Consider the following 19,857-nt stretch of genomic DNA (forward strand, 5'->3'; position numbering starts at 1 on the left):
CACTAAGGCACAGAGGCATAGCTCAAAGATAACAGCCATCAGAGGAAAAGAAAAAAAAAACAAGTAACTCCACAAATGCCTAAAAATAAATGCAGAAAATCAAGAAGTAAGAATCAGGAAGATACCATGAACCCCCACACCCAAAGGAACACAACATTTCAATATCAGACTGTGAAGATGAAGAGAGTAATGAAATGCCAAGAATGGAATTAAAAATATTAATCATAGGATTACTCAAAAGCAATGAGAGGAGGAATTAAGGTGGCAGTATAGCACCTGGGGCAAAATAGTTAATGAGCAGAGAAGATAGAAGCTGGTGATAGAATCAAGACAAGTTCACACAGAAAAGCCCAGGAGTCCATCAGAGACTGGGTAGGTCCATGCTAAGGGAGTAAAGAGGAAGGGGAAGTGGCTAGGCACAGCAGAGATGCCAAATGAGGAGACTGGTGTCACTCCCTCCTTCCCCAGTGAACCAAGTGAGAGGTCACAAGTCAATGGAGCTTCGGATAGCAATGGGCAGGGAAGCTTGGTGAACTGGAGTTGAAGTGCCAGGTGGGAAGAAGGAGAAATTATAGGGGAAGAAGCAGAGAAGTCGGGCATACCCCCGTCCATCTATGTCTCCCTCCTCGCCTCAATTGGACCTACAACCAGCAGGAAGAAGCCACAATGATTGTTTACATTTTCAAGTGTAAGCAGGGGCTGCCATATTTGCCTCCCATGCACATGCCCATTAATTGTGGGGGCCACCTCACAAAACCCCCAAACTGGGAACAAAGATCACAACATTTCAGATTAGTTTTCTTCCCATCACACAAGCTGTACAACAAGGAGTAGTCCTAAACATCGAAAACCTGAGTTCATCTCATGCACCAGTGAGATGCAAGCCCAGCCCCAGTAGGTGGGGCTTAGTGCACCAAAGCTCTGGTGCACTTCCATCATGATCTAGCAGTAAACAAGGTTCCAGAAGGTGGGGCTGTGTGCTTCCACTTGTGACACACAAATACGTAGCAGCTCACAGCGGAGGGAAATTGCACCACAGGAACAAAGTCACAAATTAAAGACAAAATCAACCAGAAATGCCAAAACACAAAGGAAAAATCCTGAATAAGAACAAGGAATACATTATGAATTCTCCAAAAGAATACAATTCTTCAATAATGGAATCTAAAGAAGAAGAGATTGGAGATATGCCAGAAAAGGAATTCAGAAAATTAATAGGCCAATTACTTAGAAGCAATCAGAAGAAAATTCATGATCTAATGAAAAGCATTCCCCCAAAATTGAGATATTAAAAAGAAGACAGAATGAAATTCTAGAAATGAAGGATTCAATAGATCAAATGAAAAATATAATGGAAAGTCTTAATAATAGAATAGATGAGACAGAAGAAAGAATATCAGAACTAGAAGACAAATTTCCAGAAATAATATAGTCAGACCAAATCTAGGAAGAAGAACTCAGAAAATTAAAAATCACAGTAGAGATTTACAAGATTCTATCAAGGGGTTGGTGCTGTGGCATAGCCAGTAAAGCCACTGCCTGCAGTGCTAGCATCCCATATGGTGCCAGTTCAAGACCTGGCTGTTCAACTTCCAATCCATCCTTCTGCTATGTCTAAGGCCTTGGGCCCCTGCAACCATGTGGGAGACTAGGAAGAAGCTCCTGGCTCCTGGCATCAGATCAGTTCAGCTCCGGCCATTGAAGCAAATTGGGGAGTGAACCAATGGATGGAATACCTCTTTCTTTCTCTCTCTCTCTCTATGTGCCCCCCCTTCTCTTTTTGTAACTCTCACTTTCAAATAAATAAATAAATCTTTTTAAAAAAGATTCTATCAAACAACCCAACTTATGAATCCTGGAAATTCTGGAAGGTGTGGAAAGAGAAAGGATTAGAAGGCCTTCTTTGTGAAATAATAACAGAAATTTCCCAATCTGGTGAAAGAAAGTAACATCCAAGTATAAGAAATACACAGAACTCCCAACAGAAATGACCAGACAAGAACTTCACCATGACACATTGTAGCAAAGTTCACCTCAGTGAAGTACAAAGAACACATCTTAAAATATGCACAAGAGAAAGACAAATCACATTTAGAGAAAATCCAATTGGATTCACTCTGGACTTCTCGTTGCAAACCCTGCAGGCAAGGAGACAATGTTGACACATATTCTAAGTCCTAAGAGAGAAAAATTCAACCCAGAATACTGTACCCTACAAAATTCTCATTTATGAATGAAGGGAAAATAAGGATCTTCCTTAACAAGTCAAAATTGAAAGAATTTGTAACTAATCACCCAGCGCTACAAAAGATACTCAAGGATGTGCTACACACAGAAACACAGAAACAGGAACATTGTTACAAACGAAGAAAAATGCAAAAAATGACCCAGTAAAAGTACAAATGAAATCCAAAATACATAAATAGGGCTATTTACGGAAACATCACAGGGGAAATTTGATACTTAACAATAACAACACTGAATGCAAATGGTCTCAACTCCCCAGTTAAAAGACACAGACTGGCTGAATGGTTTAAAACCCCAAACCCATCTATTTGCTGCCTACAAGAAACACATCTTACCAACAAAAATGTACGCAGAATGAAAGTGGAAGGATGGAAAAAGATAATTCATGTAACAGAAACCAAAAAAGAGCTGGTGTGGCCATCCTAATATCAGACAAAGTAGACTTTAACACAAAAACTATTAAAAGAGTCAAAGAATGACACTGTATAATGATTAAAAGATCAATTCAAGAAGAAGGTGAGACTATTATAAATGTATATGCACCTAATTGCATGGTACATGTCTATTTAAAAGAATTGGTAAGGGATTCAAAGGGAGATATAAACTCAAATACAACACTAATGGGGGACTTCAATACCCCACATTCAGCAATGGACAGATTAACCAGGCAGAAAATCAACAAGGAAACAACAGAGTTAATTGACACAATAGACCACATAGGCCTATCAGATATTTACAGAGCCTTCCACTCTACAGCCACAGAGTACACATTTTTTCTCTTCAGTACGTGGGACTTTCTCTAGGATTGATCATATGCTAGGCCTTAAAGCAAGTCTTAGCAAATTCAAAAAAATTGAAGTCATACCATGCATCTTCTCAGACTACAATGCAATGAAGCTGGATTTCAACAACTCAAGAATCTCTACATCATATGCAAACATATGGAGAATGGACAGCATGTTTCTGAATGAACAGTGGGTCATAGAAGACATCAAAAGAGAAAAAGTTTTCTGGAAACAAATGAAGATGACAACACAACATATCAAAACATATGGCATACAGCAAAAGCAGTGTTAAGAGGAAAGTTTATAGCAATAGGTGCCCACATCAAGAAATTGTAAAGGCAGCAAATAAATGAGCTATCACTGCATCTCAAGGATCTAGAAAAACAACAGCAAACCAAACCCAAACTAATAGGATAAAATAAATAATTAATATTAGAGAAGAAATCAATAAAACTGAATTAAATAATAAAAAGACAAGCAAAACGAAGAGCTGGTTTTTTGAAAAAATAAACAAAACTGGTACACCTTTGGCCCAACTAACAGAAAAGGAGAGAGAAGACCCAAATCAATAAAATTAGAGATAAAAAAGGAAATGTAACAACAGACACCACAGAAATAATAAAGAGACTCATCAGGAATTACTACAAAGAGTTGTGTGCCAACAAACTGGGAAGCCTAGAAGAAAGAGATGGATTCTTGGACACATACAACCTACCTAAATTGAACCATTAAGACATAGAAAACCTAAACAGACCCATAACCAAGACAGAAATTGAATCAGTAATAAAGGCCCTCCCAACAAAGTAAAGCCCAGGACCGGATGGCTTCACAGCTGAATTCTCCCAGACATTTAAAGAACTAACTCCAATTCTTCTCAAGCTATTCAAAACAATTAAAAGCAAGGGAATCCTCCCAAATTCTCTCCATTAAGCCAGCATCACATTAATTCCTAAACCTGGAAGAGATGCCAGCAGAAAAAGAGAATTACAGACCAATTTCCCTGATGAACAGATACAAAAATCCTCAACAAAATTCTAGTGAATCAAATCTAACAACACATCAGAAAGATCTTCCACCCAGACTAATTGGGATTTATCCCTGGTATGTAGGGATGATTCAACATTCTCAAATCAATCAATGTGATACATCACATTAACAAACTACAGAAGAAAAATCGTATGATTATCTCAATAGATGCATGGAAAAGCATTTGATAAAATACAACACCATTTCATGATGAAAACTCTAAGCAAATTGGGTATAGAAGGAACATTCCTCAACACAATCAAGGTTATTTATGACAAACCCACAGCCAGCATCCTATTGAATGGGGAGAAGTTGGAAGCATTCCCACTGAGATCAGGGATGGCCACTCTCACCATTGCTATTCAATATAGTCCTGGAAGTTTTAGCCAGAGCCATTAGTCAAGAAAAAGGAATCAAAGGGTTACAAATTGGAAGGAGAATTCAAACTATCCCTATTTGCAGATGACATGATTCTTTTTTAGGGGATCCAAAGAACTCCACTAAGAGGGTACTGGAACTCAAAAGAAGAGTTTGGTAAAGTAGCAGGAAACAAAATCAATACACAGAAATGAACAGCCTTTGTATATACAGACAATGCCACAGGTGAGAAAAACTTCTGAGATCAATCCCATCCAGAATAGCTACAAAAAAATTCAAATGTCTTGGAATAAATTTAGCCAAAAATGGCAAAGATCTCTTCGATGAGAATGATAAACCATTAAATTAAAGAAAGAAATAGAAGAAGATACAAAAAAATGGAAAAGTCCTCCATGTTCATGGATCGGAAGAGTCAATGTCATCAGAATATCCATTCTTTTGAAGACAATTTTCAGATTCAGTGTCATACCAATCAAAATACCAAAGACATTCTTTCTCAGATCTAGAAAAAATGATGCTGAGTTTCAAATGGAGGCACAGGAAACCTCAAATAGCTAAAGCAATCTTATACAACAAAAGCAAAGCTGGAGGCATCACAATACCAGATTTCAAGTCATACTGTAAGGCAGTTATAAACAAAACAGCCTGGTACTGGTACAAAAATAGATAGACCAATGGAACAGAATAAACACCAGAAATCAATCCAAGCGTCTGCAACCAACTTATATTTGATCAAGGAGCTAAAAACCATCCCTCGAGAAGGACAGTCTCTTCAACAAATGGTGCTGGGGAAACTGGATTTCCATATGCAGAAGTATAAAGCAAGACCCCTACCTTATCCCTTACATAAAAATACACTCAACATGGATTAAAGATCTAAATCTATGACCTGATACCATCAGATTAATTGAGAACTTGGAGGAAACCCTACAAGACACTGGCACAGGGCACAAATTCTTAGAAAAGACCCCAGAAACAGGAAAAGAAAAAAATTAATGACAGGGATTGCTTCATATTGAGAAGCTTCTGTACTGCAAATGAAAAGTCAGGAAAGTGAAGAGGCAACCAACAGAATGGGAGAAATTATTTGTAAACTATGCAGCTGATAAAGGACTAATAACCGGAATCTACAAAGAGATCAAGAACCTTCACAACAACAAAACAAACAGCCCAGTTTAGAGATGGGAAAAGGACTTAAACAGACATTTTTCAAATGAAGAAATCCAAAATGGCCAAAAGATACATGAAAAAATGTTCAGGATCGCTAGTTTTCAGGGAAATGCAAATCAAAATCACAATGAGGTTTCACCTCACTCCAGTTAGAATGACTTTCTTTTTTTTAAGATTTATTTTTATTATTGGAAAAACAGAGTTACAGAGAGAGAGGTAGAGTCACACAGAGAGAGAGAGGTCTTCCATTCCATTGGTTCACTCCCCAAATGGCTGCAACGGCCAGAGCTGAGCTAATCCGAAGCCAGGAGCCAGGAGCCAGGAGCCACCTCTGGGTTCCACACACGGGTATAGAGACCCAAAGACTTGGGCCATCTTCTACTGCTTTTCCAGGCCATAGGAGAGAGCTGGATCAGAGCAGGAGAAGCCAGGACATGAACCAGTGCCAATATGGGATGCCAGCATTGCTGGCTGGGGCTTTAACCCACTGCGCCACAGTGCCAGCCCCTAGAATGACTTTCATACAGAAATCAACAAACAACAAATGCTGGAGAGGATGTAGGGAAAAAGGTACCATAATCCACTGTTGGTGAGAAGGCAAACTGGTAAAGTCACTATTTAAGACAATATGGAGATACATCAAAAATCTGAATATAGACCTACCATACGACCCAGCCATCCCACTCTTATAAATTTACCCTAGAGAAAAAGCTATCTGCACCTCCATGTTTATTGCAGTTCAATTCACAATAGCTAAGACATGGAATCAACCTAAATGCCCATCAACAGAAGACTGGATAAATAATTATGGGATATGCACACCATGGAATACTACACAGTGGTAAAAAAAAAATGAAATCCAGCCATTTCCAACAAAATGGATCAAGCTGGAAAATTTCATACTTACTGAAATAAGCCAGTCCTAAAGGGACAAATACTATATGTTCTCCCTGATCTGTGAGAACCAACAGGGCACCTAAAATGAAAGCTGTTGAAGTGAAATTGACACTTTGAGAAGCAATGACTTGACCAGTCCTTGTATTTACTGTCAAGTAACAGTTTTTTAGTTTTTCTCTTCTACATACTGTCTGTTGAACTCTTCGCTTAACATAGAGTTAATCATATGTATATAAAGTCAATTGAAAATAGATCTCAATAAAAATAAGAGGGGGAACAAGAGAGGGAGCAGGAAGTTTTTAACTGTAAAGCTCTATTTTTCTGCATAAAATCCTAGTGACTTAATTCTAAGAGTACAGTTTAAAAACTTATCATGGGAATCTAAATATCAAAATTGGTGCTAAAAATGCCATCCTAATTGTTAAAGTGATCATATTAACTGTTAAAGTGAACATATAAATAGGATTAAGTGTTAAACAGATCATATAAATAGCATGAAGTGCATGGTAATAATAGTAGATAGAATTAAAAAGGAGGGAATATCCAATATGGGAAGCCGTCCACACAGCAGACTCAGAATGACAATCACTTTAAGCAGAACTCTGACCTCAGAATCAGTCCTTAAGGCTTTTGGATCTGGCTGAAAAGCCCACAAGAGCATTTCAGGCATGGAAAGCCAAAACACCATGGAAAAAAATATCCTACATGAAGGATCTCTGTGAGTGAGACCCCAGTGAAAAGAAGGGGCCATCAAAGAAGGATGTACTTTTCTCTGAAGGAAAGAGATAACTTCCAATTTGCTTATGGCCTTGGCTAAATAATGACAGCGTTTGTGTCACAAATGGCTTTCACAGCCTTAGCAGCTCATGTCAAGACCCTTGGGTGATCACTGATGTCATATATAAGAGTGTCAGTTGTTAAATTAACAGTAGAAGTCACTGTGCACTTACTCCCAATGTAGAATCTCTGTACTTAATGAATTGTACTATGAGAATTAACTGCAAAGCTTGTTCTCAAACAATACTTTATATGTTGTGTGTGTGTGTGGGGGGGGTGCCAACCATTGAAATCTTTACTTAGTATAGAGTGGTCTTCTGTATATATAGAGAAGTAAAAATAAATCTTAATGAAGAATGGGATGGGAGAGGGAGTAGGAGGTGGGATGGGAGTGGGAGTGGAAGGGTGGGTTTGGGGGGATGAAGCATTATATTCCAAAAGTTGTACCTATGAAATTTACATTCATTAAATAAAAGAAAAAGCAATCAGAAGCAAATCAATAAACTAAAGAAAACCATACATGCCATTTTGGGGAAATTAGGCACACGGGGCAATTCAAAGATGGCACCTGCAGGGAAATTAGGCACATGAGGCAATTCAAAGATGGTGCCCAAATAAGGTGGGCGGTACCCAAAGTTGTTTACCACCAAAGCTGATTGGCTGCGCAGCACCAGGGGAGGTGACAACTGATGATAAATGTACAGACATATGGCTGGTCCTGTAAAAAATCGCCCCATAAAATGACCTTTTAAGTAATTGGTTGGTCCTTATGCCCTGCCCCAGTGACTCTGCAGGTTTGTGCTTTAAAAGGTTTTGCTACGCGTGCAATAAATGAGTTCTTGCTTACTCAACTTGACTCCCCGCTGCGTCTGACTGTCCCTGGAATTGGGGGGCTGGGGAATGGGTGAGCGGTGCACTTACCTTTCTTCAGACCCAGTCCATCCTCGTTTGGGTGGACTAAGACCCTGCATGACAAGAATGAAAAATTTCGCTATGAAATTGTGATTTTAAAGAGAAATAACAATGAAAGATTAGAAATAAAGAATTCAACAGATCAAATAAAAAAGAAATGCGGTGGATAGCCATAACAACAGACTTGGTGAGACAGAAAAAAGAATATCTGAGCTACAAGACAAATCTTTGGCAATCTTTCAGACCAAAAAAAATTAGAAAACTCAAAAACTAGTGTTGGACATTTATGTTAGACTATCAAACAACCCAACAAAGAGGCCTTATGAGTTTCTGAAGTCATGGAAGGAGAGAATTGCCTAGAAAGCCTATTTAGTGAAATACTTACAGAAAATTTCCGAATTTGGAGATAGAAAGAAACATCCAAGTATATGAAGCACAAAGAACTTCTAATAGATATGACCAGAAAGATCTTCACGACAACCTATTGTTGTCAAACTTTCCACAGTAAAACAGAGAAAAAGTTCTAAAATGTGCATGAGAGAAACACCAGATTCCTTTTAGAGGATCTCCAATTAGACTCACAGCTGACTTCTCACCAGAAACCGTACAGGCTAGAGGAGAATGGCAAGATGTAGTCCCAAGTTTTAAGAGAAAAAACTGTCAACACAGAATACTGTACTCTGCAAAGCTTTCATTTATGAATTAAGATGAAATAAAGATCTTCCATAACAAACAGAAATCGAAAGAATGTGTAACCACTCATTAAGCCTGTCAAAAGATGTTTAAGGATGTGCTACACAGAAAAACACAGAAACATGGTCATTATTATGGAAGAATTTGAAGGCAGGAAATCTGACAATAAAAGTACAAAGGAAATCCAAAGTAAACAATAGGAATATTTATGGAAAAATTGCAAGGCCAAGTCATTACCTATTAATAGTCATCTTGAATGTAAATGGACCAAATGGACCTAACTGAAATCTACAGATATTTTCACCCCACAGTTGAAAAATGTATATCAAGGTGGCATGTACCAATGCCATCTCACTAGTCCGAGTGATCAATATCTGTTCACAATTCATCATAATCATAGGACTAAGAGCCAAAGGGATCACATAAGCAAGACTTGTGTCTGCTAATACTAACTGATAGAATTAAAAAGGAGAGAACGATCCAACATGGGAAGCAGGATACACAGCAGACTCATACAATGGCGGATATCCTAAACAGCACTCTGGCCTCAGAATCAGCCCTTAAGTCATTCGGATCTGGCAAAAAAGCCCATGAGAGTATTTCAGGCATGGAAAGCCAAGACACTCTGGAAAAAAAAAACCCCCATATGAAAGATCTCTGCAAGTGAGATCCCAGTGGAAAGAACAGGTCATCAAAGAAGGAGGTACCTTTCTCTGAAGGGAGGAGAGAACTTCCACTTTGACTATGACCTTGTCTATATAAGATCAGCGTCAGCGAACTCAAAAGGCCTGCATAGCCCTGGCAACTCATGACAAGAGTGGCTGAAGCACATGTTCCATGGTACTGGAAAATGAGTATTTGACAGAGAGGGAGGATGATGGTGGGCTTGCCAAGGCTTCACACACTGGGGAGCTCAAAATACAATGTCTCACACTTCCTTTACCACCCGTAGCTCAGGAGCAAAAACACAAGGCCTGGCCCGGCAGGGCAGGGCAGGGCGGAAATTGGAGCAGGCCTCTCACTTGGCCAGACCCCTCCTCCTATCTATGACAGGAGTCTCTCCTGGCCATTGGGCATCCCAGCACTCCGTGGACAGCCACAGCACCCCACCAATGCACAGGCTGGCCCTCCTACATGTGCTGCAAACCCTCCTTCTCTCTGATATTTATGTGGATTAGTTAGAATTATCAGGTTGCTACTTTCAAAAGGACTATTAATGCCATTATTTTAAAAATCTGTCAGAAACAGAAAAATCCCTGCAAATTGTATTATTGTACACAGGGTTAACAGAAGCTATGCACACCAAGGTCTGAAGGCTCGAGGGCTCTAGAAGACCTAGAACAGGGACCCTAGGGCATGCCCAGCACCAGATCACTGTCGTTGTCTCGATCCCACTCACGAATGAGGACTTGGTTGGTGGGCTGCCCTCTGTAATGTCTAGCATACGGGTACACACAGCGTATGCCTGCCCATTCGCAGCATAGACAACTTGAGTTCCTACTGGGTAAGTGCCCCTATAGGTACTGGAGCCATAAGCCTACTCAGGGATTGCCACAGCATAGGATGTGTAGGGAGGTCAGGAGGAAGCCACAGCTCTCTCTTCAGACAGGATTGAGGAGCCCACGTAAGCTGTGTTTGTCCTAGAATCCTGCAGTGTAAATTTCCAGGCCAACCAATCATCTGAGCTTTCTGCATGATGACATTGTTTTTCCATCTCGGCAAATGATCTGCAGCAGGCAGTCTTGCATTCCCATCTGGAGGCTGGATGTCCCGACATTGCTGTTCCATACAGATTTTGATGCCATCCGCTGGCATGTGGACGTTATCCTCAACACTCAGCCCAGTCTCGTCATCGTAATAGATCAGGTGGCCATCTGACCACAGGTCAAACCAATTCTTCTTCCAATGCTTTCAAATGGTTCTCTGTCACAGCAGCCGTCCACTCTTCACAAATGTCGTCTCATCACTGGGAAAAGTTAACACTGCAGAGCCCAGACCACGGCTTTAGGGCAAGGATGCTGCTCAGGTTCCAGACTTGTAAACTTTCCAAAACCTATTTGGTAACTCACTCATAGCATTTTCTTCTAATGTTTAATCAAATAATGAATATGCATTCAATATCTGGACCTTCAGTCCTCTGGTACACTCCCCAAATGGCTGCACCAACTGGTGCTGGGCCATGTTGAAGTCAGGAGCCAGGAGTTTCTACAGGATCTCTCATATGGGTACAGGGGCCCAAAGATTTGGGCCATTGTCTACTGCATTCCCAGGAACATTAGCAGGAAGCTGGATCAGAAGTAGAAGAGCCACGACTCAAACCAGTGCCCATATGGGATGTTGGCACTGTAGGATGCAGCTTTACTTACTGTGTTACAGCACCAACTCCTAGACTAGATTTCAATAAGCCATTATATACAGAGTCTGTCATACATTAGTGTTCAACTGCGTGCAGTTATTATGTAAATGTAGGTCATGTGAGAAGTTTTAATTGAGAAGGTGGATTGACTTCAACTACTTGGTTCAGACAGAAGTTGAAGCATTTCAAGGGCCAATCAACATGTTTTACTCTGTTTGGCGAATAAGAATACATAAGCATTATGACAATGAAAAATTGTACCTGCGGAAAATATCAGTTAATACCTCTGGTACCTTACTTTATGTTAGCTGCCATTGTCTTACTCCATTAGTACCAATAACTAGATATTGAAAACCTTCTGGCTTTTAACATGTATACAACTGACATATATTCCTCGCTGTTCTGGAGACTGTGAAATGTCTGATGAAGGCACCAGCCTTTAGAGATTCAGTATTTTGCTCATAAACATCATTTTTCATCAAGTGGTCCCTTGGCAGATGGGAATAATTCTGGCCTCACTCAGTCTCTTTAAGAACACTAAGCTTAGAGCAAAGATGGTGGAATAGTGAGGGCACGCACTGATAGTCCGGGAAAATATAGTTTAATAAAAGTGGAGTTACTGTAGTCTCAGGAAAAGGCTCGTGAAAAAATTGCAGAGGAAATACTTCCAGATCTAGTGGATGTGACACAGAGGACCTACAGGGAGAGCAAGGACACGCATGGCGTGGAGGACAGCTGCAGAGTCTGTCATCCACCCAGACCAAGTGGGATTTATTCCTGGTATGCAGGGATGGTTCAATGTGCACAAATCAATCAATGTGATACACCACATTTACAGACTGCAGAAGAAAAACCATATGATTATCTCAATAGATGCCGAGAAAGCATTTGATAAAAACAACACCCTTTCATGATGAAAACTCTAAGCAAACTGGGTATGGAAGGAACATTCCTTAATACAATCAAAGCAATTTATGGAAAAACCCATGGCCAGCATCCTATTGAATGGGGAAAAGCTGGAAGCATTTCCACTGAGATCTGGTACCAGACAGGGATGCTTACTCTCACCACTGCTATTCAACATAGTTCTGGAAGATTTAGCCATAGCCATTAGGCAAGAAAAAGAAATTAAAGGGTTGCAAATTGGGAAGAAAGAACTCAAATTATCCCTCTTTGCAGACGATATGATTCTTTATTTGGGGGATCCAAAGACCTCTACTAAGAGACTATTGGAGCTCATAGAAGAGTTTGGCAAAGTAGCAGGGTATAAAATCAATGCACAAAAATCAACAGCCTTTGTATACACAGGCAATGCCACAGCTGAGAAAGAACTGCTAAGATCAATCCCATTCACAATAGCTACAAAAAGAATCAAATACGTTGGAATAAACCAAGGATGTTAAAGATCTCTACAATGAGAATTACAAAATCTTAAAGAAAGAAATAGAAGAGGATACCAAGAAATGGAAAAATCTTCCAGGCTCATGGATTGGAAGAATCAACATCATCAAAAAGTCCATTCTCCCAAAAGCAATTTATAGATTCAAAAGTGATATCAATCAAGATACCAAAGACATTCTTAGATCTGGAAAAAAATGATGCTGAAATTCATATGGAGATGCAGGAGACCTCGAATAGCTAAAGCAATCTTGTACAACAAAAACAAAGCTGGAGGCATCACAATACCAGATTTCAGGACATACTACAGGGCAGTTGTTATCAAAACAGCATGGTACTGATACAGAAACAGATGGATAGACCAATGGAACAGAATAGAAACAACAGAAATCAACCCAAATGTCTATAGCCAACTTATATTTGATCAAGGATCTAAAACCAATTCCTGGATCAAGGACAGTCTATTCAATAAATGGTGCTGGAAAACTGGGTTTCCATGTGCAAAAGAATGAAGCAAGACCCCTACCTTTCACCTTACACAAAAATCCTCTCAACATGCATTAAAGACCTAAATCTATGACCCAACACCATCAAATTATTAGAGAAGATTGGAGAGACCCTGCAAGATATTGGCACCAGCAAAGACTTCCTGGAAAAAACCCTGGAGGCACAGGCAATCAAAGCCAAAATTAACTATTGGGATTGCATCAAACTGAGAAGTTTCTGTTTTGCAAAAGAAACAGTCAGGAGAGTGAAGAGGCAACTGACAGAATGGGAAAAACTATTTGCAAACTATGCTACACATAAAGGATTAATAACCAGAATCTATAAAGAGATCAAGAAAATCCACAACAACAAAACAAACAACCCACTTGAGAGATGGGTCAAGGACCTCAATAAACATTTTTCAAAAGAGGAAATCCAAATGGCCAACAGGCACATGAAAAAATGTTCAAGATCACCAGCAATCAGGGAAATGCAAATCAAAACCACAATGAGGTTTCACCTCACCCCGTTCAGAATGGCTCACATACAGAAATCTACCAAAAACAGATGCTGGCAAGGAAGTGGGGAAGAAAGGACACTAACTCGCTGTTGGTGGGAATGCAAACTGGTTAAGCCACTATGGAAGTCAGTCTGGAGATTCCTCAGAAACCTGAATATGACCCTACCATGCAACCCCGCCATCCCACTCCTTGGAATTTACCCAAAGTAAATGAAATTGGCAAACAAAAAAGCTGTCTGCACATTAATGTTTATTGCAGCTCAATTCATAATAGCTAAGACCTGGAACCAACCCAAATGCCTATCAACAGTAGACTGGATAAAGAAATTATGGGACAAATAGCTATAGAATACTATACCACAGTCAAAAACAATGAAATCTGGTTATTTGCAACAAAATGGATGAATTTGGAAAACATCATGCTGAGTGAATTAAGCCAGTCCCAAAGGGACAAATATCATATGTTCTCCCTGATCCATGACTACTAACCGAGCACCAAAAAGGAAACCTGTTGAAGTGAAATGGACACTATGAGAAATGGTGACTGGATCAGCCCTTGCCCTGACTGTTGATGAACAACTTAATACGTTATCCCTCTTAGTATTTTTGTTTGTTCTACTTAATACTATTGGTTGAATTCTGTAATTAATACACAGTTGTTCTTAAGTGTTAAAACTTAACTGAAAAGTGATCCCTGTTAAATATAAGAGTGGGAATAAGAGAGGGAAGATCTGTACAGTTTGGGACATGCTCAATCAGAGTTTCCCCAAACGGTAGAGTTAGAAATGTGCCAGGGGATTCCAACTCAATCCCATCAAGGTGGCATGTAACAAAGCCAACTCACTAGTCCCAGTGATCAATTTCTGTTCACAATTGATCATAATGATAGGACTAAGTGTCAAAGGGATCACATAAACAAGACTAGTGTCTGAATAATACTAACCGATATAATAAAAAAGGGAGAGAATGGCCCACCGTGGGAAGCGGGATACACAGTAAACTCGTAGAAAGGCAGATGTCCTAAACAGCACTCTGGCCTCATAATCAGCCCTTAAGGTACACGGATCCGGCTGAAAAGCATGTGAGAGTATTTCAGGCATGGAAAGCCAGGACACTCTGGCAAAAAAAAAAAAAAAAAAACCTAAATGAAGGATCTCCGTGCGTGAGATCCCAGTGGAAGGAACGGGCCATCAAAGAAGGAGGCACCTTTCTCTGAAGGGAGGAGAGAACTTCCACTTTGACTTAGACCTTCTCTAAATATGATCAGAGTCAGTGAACTCAAAAGGCTTCCATAACCTTGGCAGCTCATGACAAGAGCCTAGGGTGATTACTGAGGCCATAAACAAGACTGTCAACTTGTTAAGTCAACAACAGGAGCCACTGTGCACTTACTCCTCATGTAGGATCTTTGTCCTTAGTGTGCTGTACATTGTGATTTAATGCTATAACTAGTACTCAAACAGTATTTTTTCACTTTGTGTTTCTATGTGGGTGCAAACTGTTGAAATCTTTACTCAGTATATACTAAACTGATCTTCTGTATATAAAGAGAATTGAGAATGAATCTTGATGTGAATGGAAGGGGAGAGGGAGTGGGAAAGGGGAGGCTTGCGGGTGGGAGGGAATTGGGGGGGGAAGCCATGGTTTTGCTACAAAAGAAGTGAAATAGTCAACAATTCACTGTCTATTTTTTCAGCAAAAAGGGAAGTTGAAGTCATAGGAAAGGAGACTAAAATCTCCACCTATTTTCACTAAACACACACCTGTTTTGTTAGATGAGACTTTCTCTGCCTAAGAAGTCAGACTTTGTGTCGCTCCCCCTCTTCATGGAGGAACGACACAGGACCCTGCGCTGTTCTTTTGTCTGCTCGGCCCTCCCCGGGTTTGCTGCTGGTTCTTCCCGGGTTGGCTACTATCCCTTCCACCTCCATGGAAGGGCAGTTCCCCCTGGCCACATTCCCCACTTCCGCAGGGGAGCGGCACACCACCGGCCGGCTCTCTCGGGGGCTGCACAGGTGTTCCCTCAGATGTTCCCCTTAGATGTTCCCGGTGCATGCCGTCTCTCTCCTCCTTTATAGTCCTCCCTCCACCAATCCCAACTCGGCTGCCCACACGCTGAGTACGCTGCTCTCCTCCAATCAGGAGCAAGTCCTACAGTTTATTGGTTGAACTGGAGGCAGCTGTGTAAAAGCTGTTTTCTTCTCTCCCAGCGCCATATTGTGGGAGAGCAGATGCATAGAATAAGTCTTAATTCCAGCAACTTAGTCTAGTCCGAATTGCTCCCCACAACTTTGTTACCCCCACAGGTCCTCTCAAGACCTTCAACTAATGCTGCCAGTTCCCCCGTCCAGAAACTCCAAGCCTCTGATTTGTTCTGTTCTTAAAATACTGGTTAAGCTCATGGATCTGCCCTTGTTTGAGTATCCTATTCCATATGAGCCCCACCATACATATTCATATAGCAAATTTGCATTACGTTTCTCCTTTTTATCAATTTAATGTCAGTTCTTTTCAGACTATATTGTCAGAGCTCAGGGATATGGGAGAAAACTCTGGAACTCCCCAGCAAAAAGTAGAAGAAAACTGTTGATGTTTGAGTAACATTTGTTTTCCACACCTTTAACGGAAATCGATGGCATTAATCCTAGGGGAATCTATTACAAATAGTCACTATAGTCACTATAAAAGGATCTGATCTGTCCAAAGTAGTGTGAGTTTTCATCCTGAGTGGCAGAACACTGATACTTATGGACTTGGTTCTGCTTATTGATTAATAAGGCAGTTTTTCCTTCTTTCATACATTTTTATGTAAAAAATATTTGTTGTCAAAACTTGTCAGTTATCAATAACCACAAAGAAGTAAATTTATTACTTATCCACAAAATGATTTTCCATAAGAACAAAAGATATCTATAGATTAAAATTGGCTATATATGGGTGGAGGATAATTCAATTTCTGGTACATAAATGTTTTCTATTTACCAATACTTATAACTCAATCACAAAACCAAAAATCTATAAGAAAGTATAATGCAAAACTAATGGTATTTCTATTAGGTGAAAGTAGAGGCTATTTTTTATTTTTGTATTTTCTTGGAAACTGTAATGTCCTATGACTGAGTTATCCCCTGATCAGAGCAAAATACAAATACAGCAAGAAAGAAATTTCCCATTGAAAATAAAATCACATTTTCAGAAATAATATTCATCTAAGTGTTGCGTATTGTGATCTATTGGTCATTTCTTTTTTTTTTTTTTTTAAGGGAAAGGGTTTATTGGGGAACAACCTACAGACCAGAATGAAGGGGCGGTGAAGGAAAAAGGGAGGGAGATTGTAAGAGAGAGAGACAGAGAGGAGAAGAGCTAGCAAGGAGAGAAGATAAAGCAGAGAAGAGGAGAGAGGAGAGCAGAGCCAAGAGCCCAGAGGAGGAGGCTAGAGAGAGGAACCGAGAGAGAGAGCAGGAGAGAAGGACTGAGAGAGAGCAGGAGAGAAGGGCCAGGAGAGAGCACGTGTTCAGGAACAGGCCCTTTTAAAACTTTGCCTGAGGGCGGGCAGGGAAGCAGGAACATTAAGATGGGGGTGGAGCCTGGCTCAGGTAGCTGGGCCATGCGGCCAACTGCGCCAGTTTCCTAACATTCCCCCCTTTTGTTTTTTATAAAGCAAGGTTTGTATGGGATTACATTAGTCCCAAAAGTCCAAGAGGGGTAGAGGGACGATGATCTGTCTTTAGAGCTACTTCCTGCTGACATGGGGCAATGTCTCAGGCCGCTGTCTCCTGGGTGGGGAGCCGAGTATATCCCTGTAGCAGCATTTGGTTGACTGCCTGGTTGCTGAAGGCCTTTGTTTGTTCCATTATCACCTGCTGTAAACACTTAGACATTCTTAGTATAGAAGACAGGGTGAGAGTAGTAATCAATGATCCTAAGAGTAGCATTAGCCAGGTAATGAAAGGATTTTATAGAGGAGAGGAAGTGTAGGGGGGGTCTCTGGACCCTTGTGAGGACAGTTTGATGGATGTGGCTTAAACCTGATTCCAGCCAAGACTGGGAGAAAGGCCACTAACTTTTGCAGGTAGTGGGGTTTGTCTGTAGAGAAATTTTGACACACAGGTTGGGAGTAGAGCCATTGGTGGTAGAGTAGAGGCTATGGTTACAAAGGAATGAGGCTCAAGTGGGCTAGATACAGAGGACAGAGTTGTTATTAGAGAACCTAAGAAAGGTGCTATCTGAGCTACAATTAAGTTTTCTGATTTAGAGGCAAATAGAACCTGACAGAAGGGGCTTGAAAATAATCAGGTGGGCTTTAAAGCCTTGTAAATTATGAGGCTCAGACTCATCTATCTCATCATATAGCCTACATCCTAAGGGAGGTGTGAACCTCCTTGGGGAAGGCACCCTGTTGACTTCCATTACCTGCCAGCTGAGTCCTTTTGCAGAACAGCCCTCTGCCAGAGCACTGGATTGGAAAGAGAGGGAGCCAGAGAAAAGTACAGGTCATTTATTTCTTAGACTAGACTTCTCTCTTTGTTTCGTTTTACAGAAACAGAGGCAGAGAGAGAGAGAGAGAGAGAGAGAGAGAGAGAGCGTGCTTCAGTCCTATGGTATACTCCCCAAATGGCTGCACCAGCTGGTGCTGGGCTATGTTGAAGTCAGGAGCCAGGAGTTTCTACAGGATCTCCCATGTGGGTGCAGGGGCCCAAAGATTTGGGCCATCTTCCACTGCTTTCCCAGGCACATTAGCAGGGAGCTGGATCAGAAGTAGAGGAGCCAGGATTCAAACCACTGCCCATATGGGATGCCCATATGGCACTGTAGGATGCAGCTTTACCTTCTGTGTTACAGCACAAACCCCTAGACTAGATTTCAATAAGCCATTATACACAGAGTCCGTCAAACATTAGTGTCCAACTTCATGCAGTTATTATGTAAATGTAGGTCATGTGAGAGGATTTAATTGAGAAGGTGGATTGACTTCAACTCCTTGGTTCAGACAGAAGTTGAAACATTTCAAGGGCCAATCAACATGTTTTACTCTGTTGGGCAAATAAGAAAACAGAGCATTATGACAATGAAAAATTGCACCTGGGGAAAATTTCAGTTAATGCCTCTGGTACCTTACTTCATGTTAGCTGCCATTGTCTTACTCCATTTGTACCAGTAACTAGATATTGAAAACCTTCTGGCTTTTAACATGTATACAACTGACATATATTCCTCACTGTTCTGGAGCCTGGGAAGTGTGGGATAAAGACACCACCCTTTAGAGATTCAGTGTTTTGTTCATAAACAGCATTTTTCATCAAGTGGTCCCTTGGCAGATGGGAATAATTCTGGACTCTCTTAGTCTCTTGAGAGCACTAATCTTATGAGGGCTCCTCCCCATGACTTATTCACTTACTGAAGGTTCAGCTTCAGAAAACATCACATTGGAAGATGTTTTTCAGCATGTGAATTTTGAGGGTACATAAACATTCAGTTTATTGTACAGAATGAACTATTTGCTATGGATGCTTAATAACTGAGTCAGATTTAAACCCAGTGGATGGTTCATAAACATGTGAATTGCATTAACATTTACTGATCACGTTACATGTTAGTGATTCAGCTAAAGAAGCACTCATTACTATATTGACAACAAATGGTTGGCTAATGACCTTCAGACACAGTGAAGTCAGTGGAACCTGAAGTGTGTGATAGCTTATAATAAATCCCAGATCCCTTTTATGAATATATCATGTATGACAAGCCAAAGAGCTCATGGCAGCTGTGCTATGTTCCAGGGATTGCCATTGCTGCCTCCAGAGAGGATTCTTCCCCTGATCTAACATCAAGGACAGAGAATCTGCACAGAAACTCACTACGTCCACAGAGGAACAGTCTTTGCTTCGCAGAAGGGAGATCAGGCCAGCATGCACACAGATTGGTTGCAAGTCCCTGCTTTCTGCTTCCATTAAAGTCTGCATCTGTGGCATGGTTTAATCTGACTGAAGAGCAGAATGAATCAGGGACTTCTGTTTCCTGGGTTGTGCATTTCTTGAAAATATTTCTTGCAACCTCTGAAAGAGCTATGCACTATCTTTTTTATGATTTATTTCATTTATTTGAAAGGGAGGGAGGTGTCTGGACCAGGCTGAAACCAGGAGTCTGGAAATCCATGGGGGCCTCCCAGGTGGGTGGCAGTGACTTAAGTGCTTGGACCATTTTCTGCTGCT

General features: G+C 40.7%; 1 protein-coding gene and 1 pseudogene across 9 annotated transcripts in view; both read right to left on the reverse strand.

Annotated features, from left to right (window-relative positions):
* LOC138850611 (guanylate-binding protein 7) overlaps positions 1-19,857 on the reverse strand; it is a 121,982-nt gene that overhangs the window by 61,516 nt on the left and 40,609 nt on the right. The window lies entirely within an intron of this gene.
* Positions 10,104-18,781, reverse strand: LOC138850306 (pleckstrin homology domain-containing family B member 2 pseudogene; annotated as a pseudogene).

The sequence above is a fragment of the Oryctolagus cuniculus genome, chromosome 7 (genome assembly GCF_051225735.1).
Source record: "Oryctolagus cuniculus isolate XC-2025 breed Fujian yellow rabbit chromosome 7, ASM5122573v1, whole genome shotgun sequence".
Classification (NCBI taxonomy): domain Eukaryota; kingdom Metazoa; phylum Chordata; class Mammalia; order Lagomorpha; family Leporidae; genus Oryctolagus; species Oryctolagus cuniculus.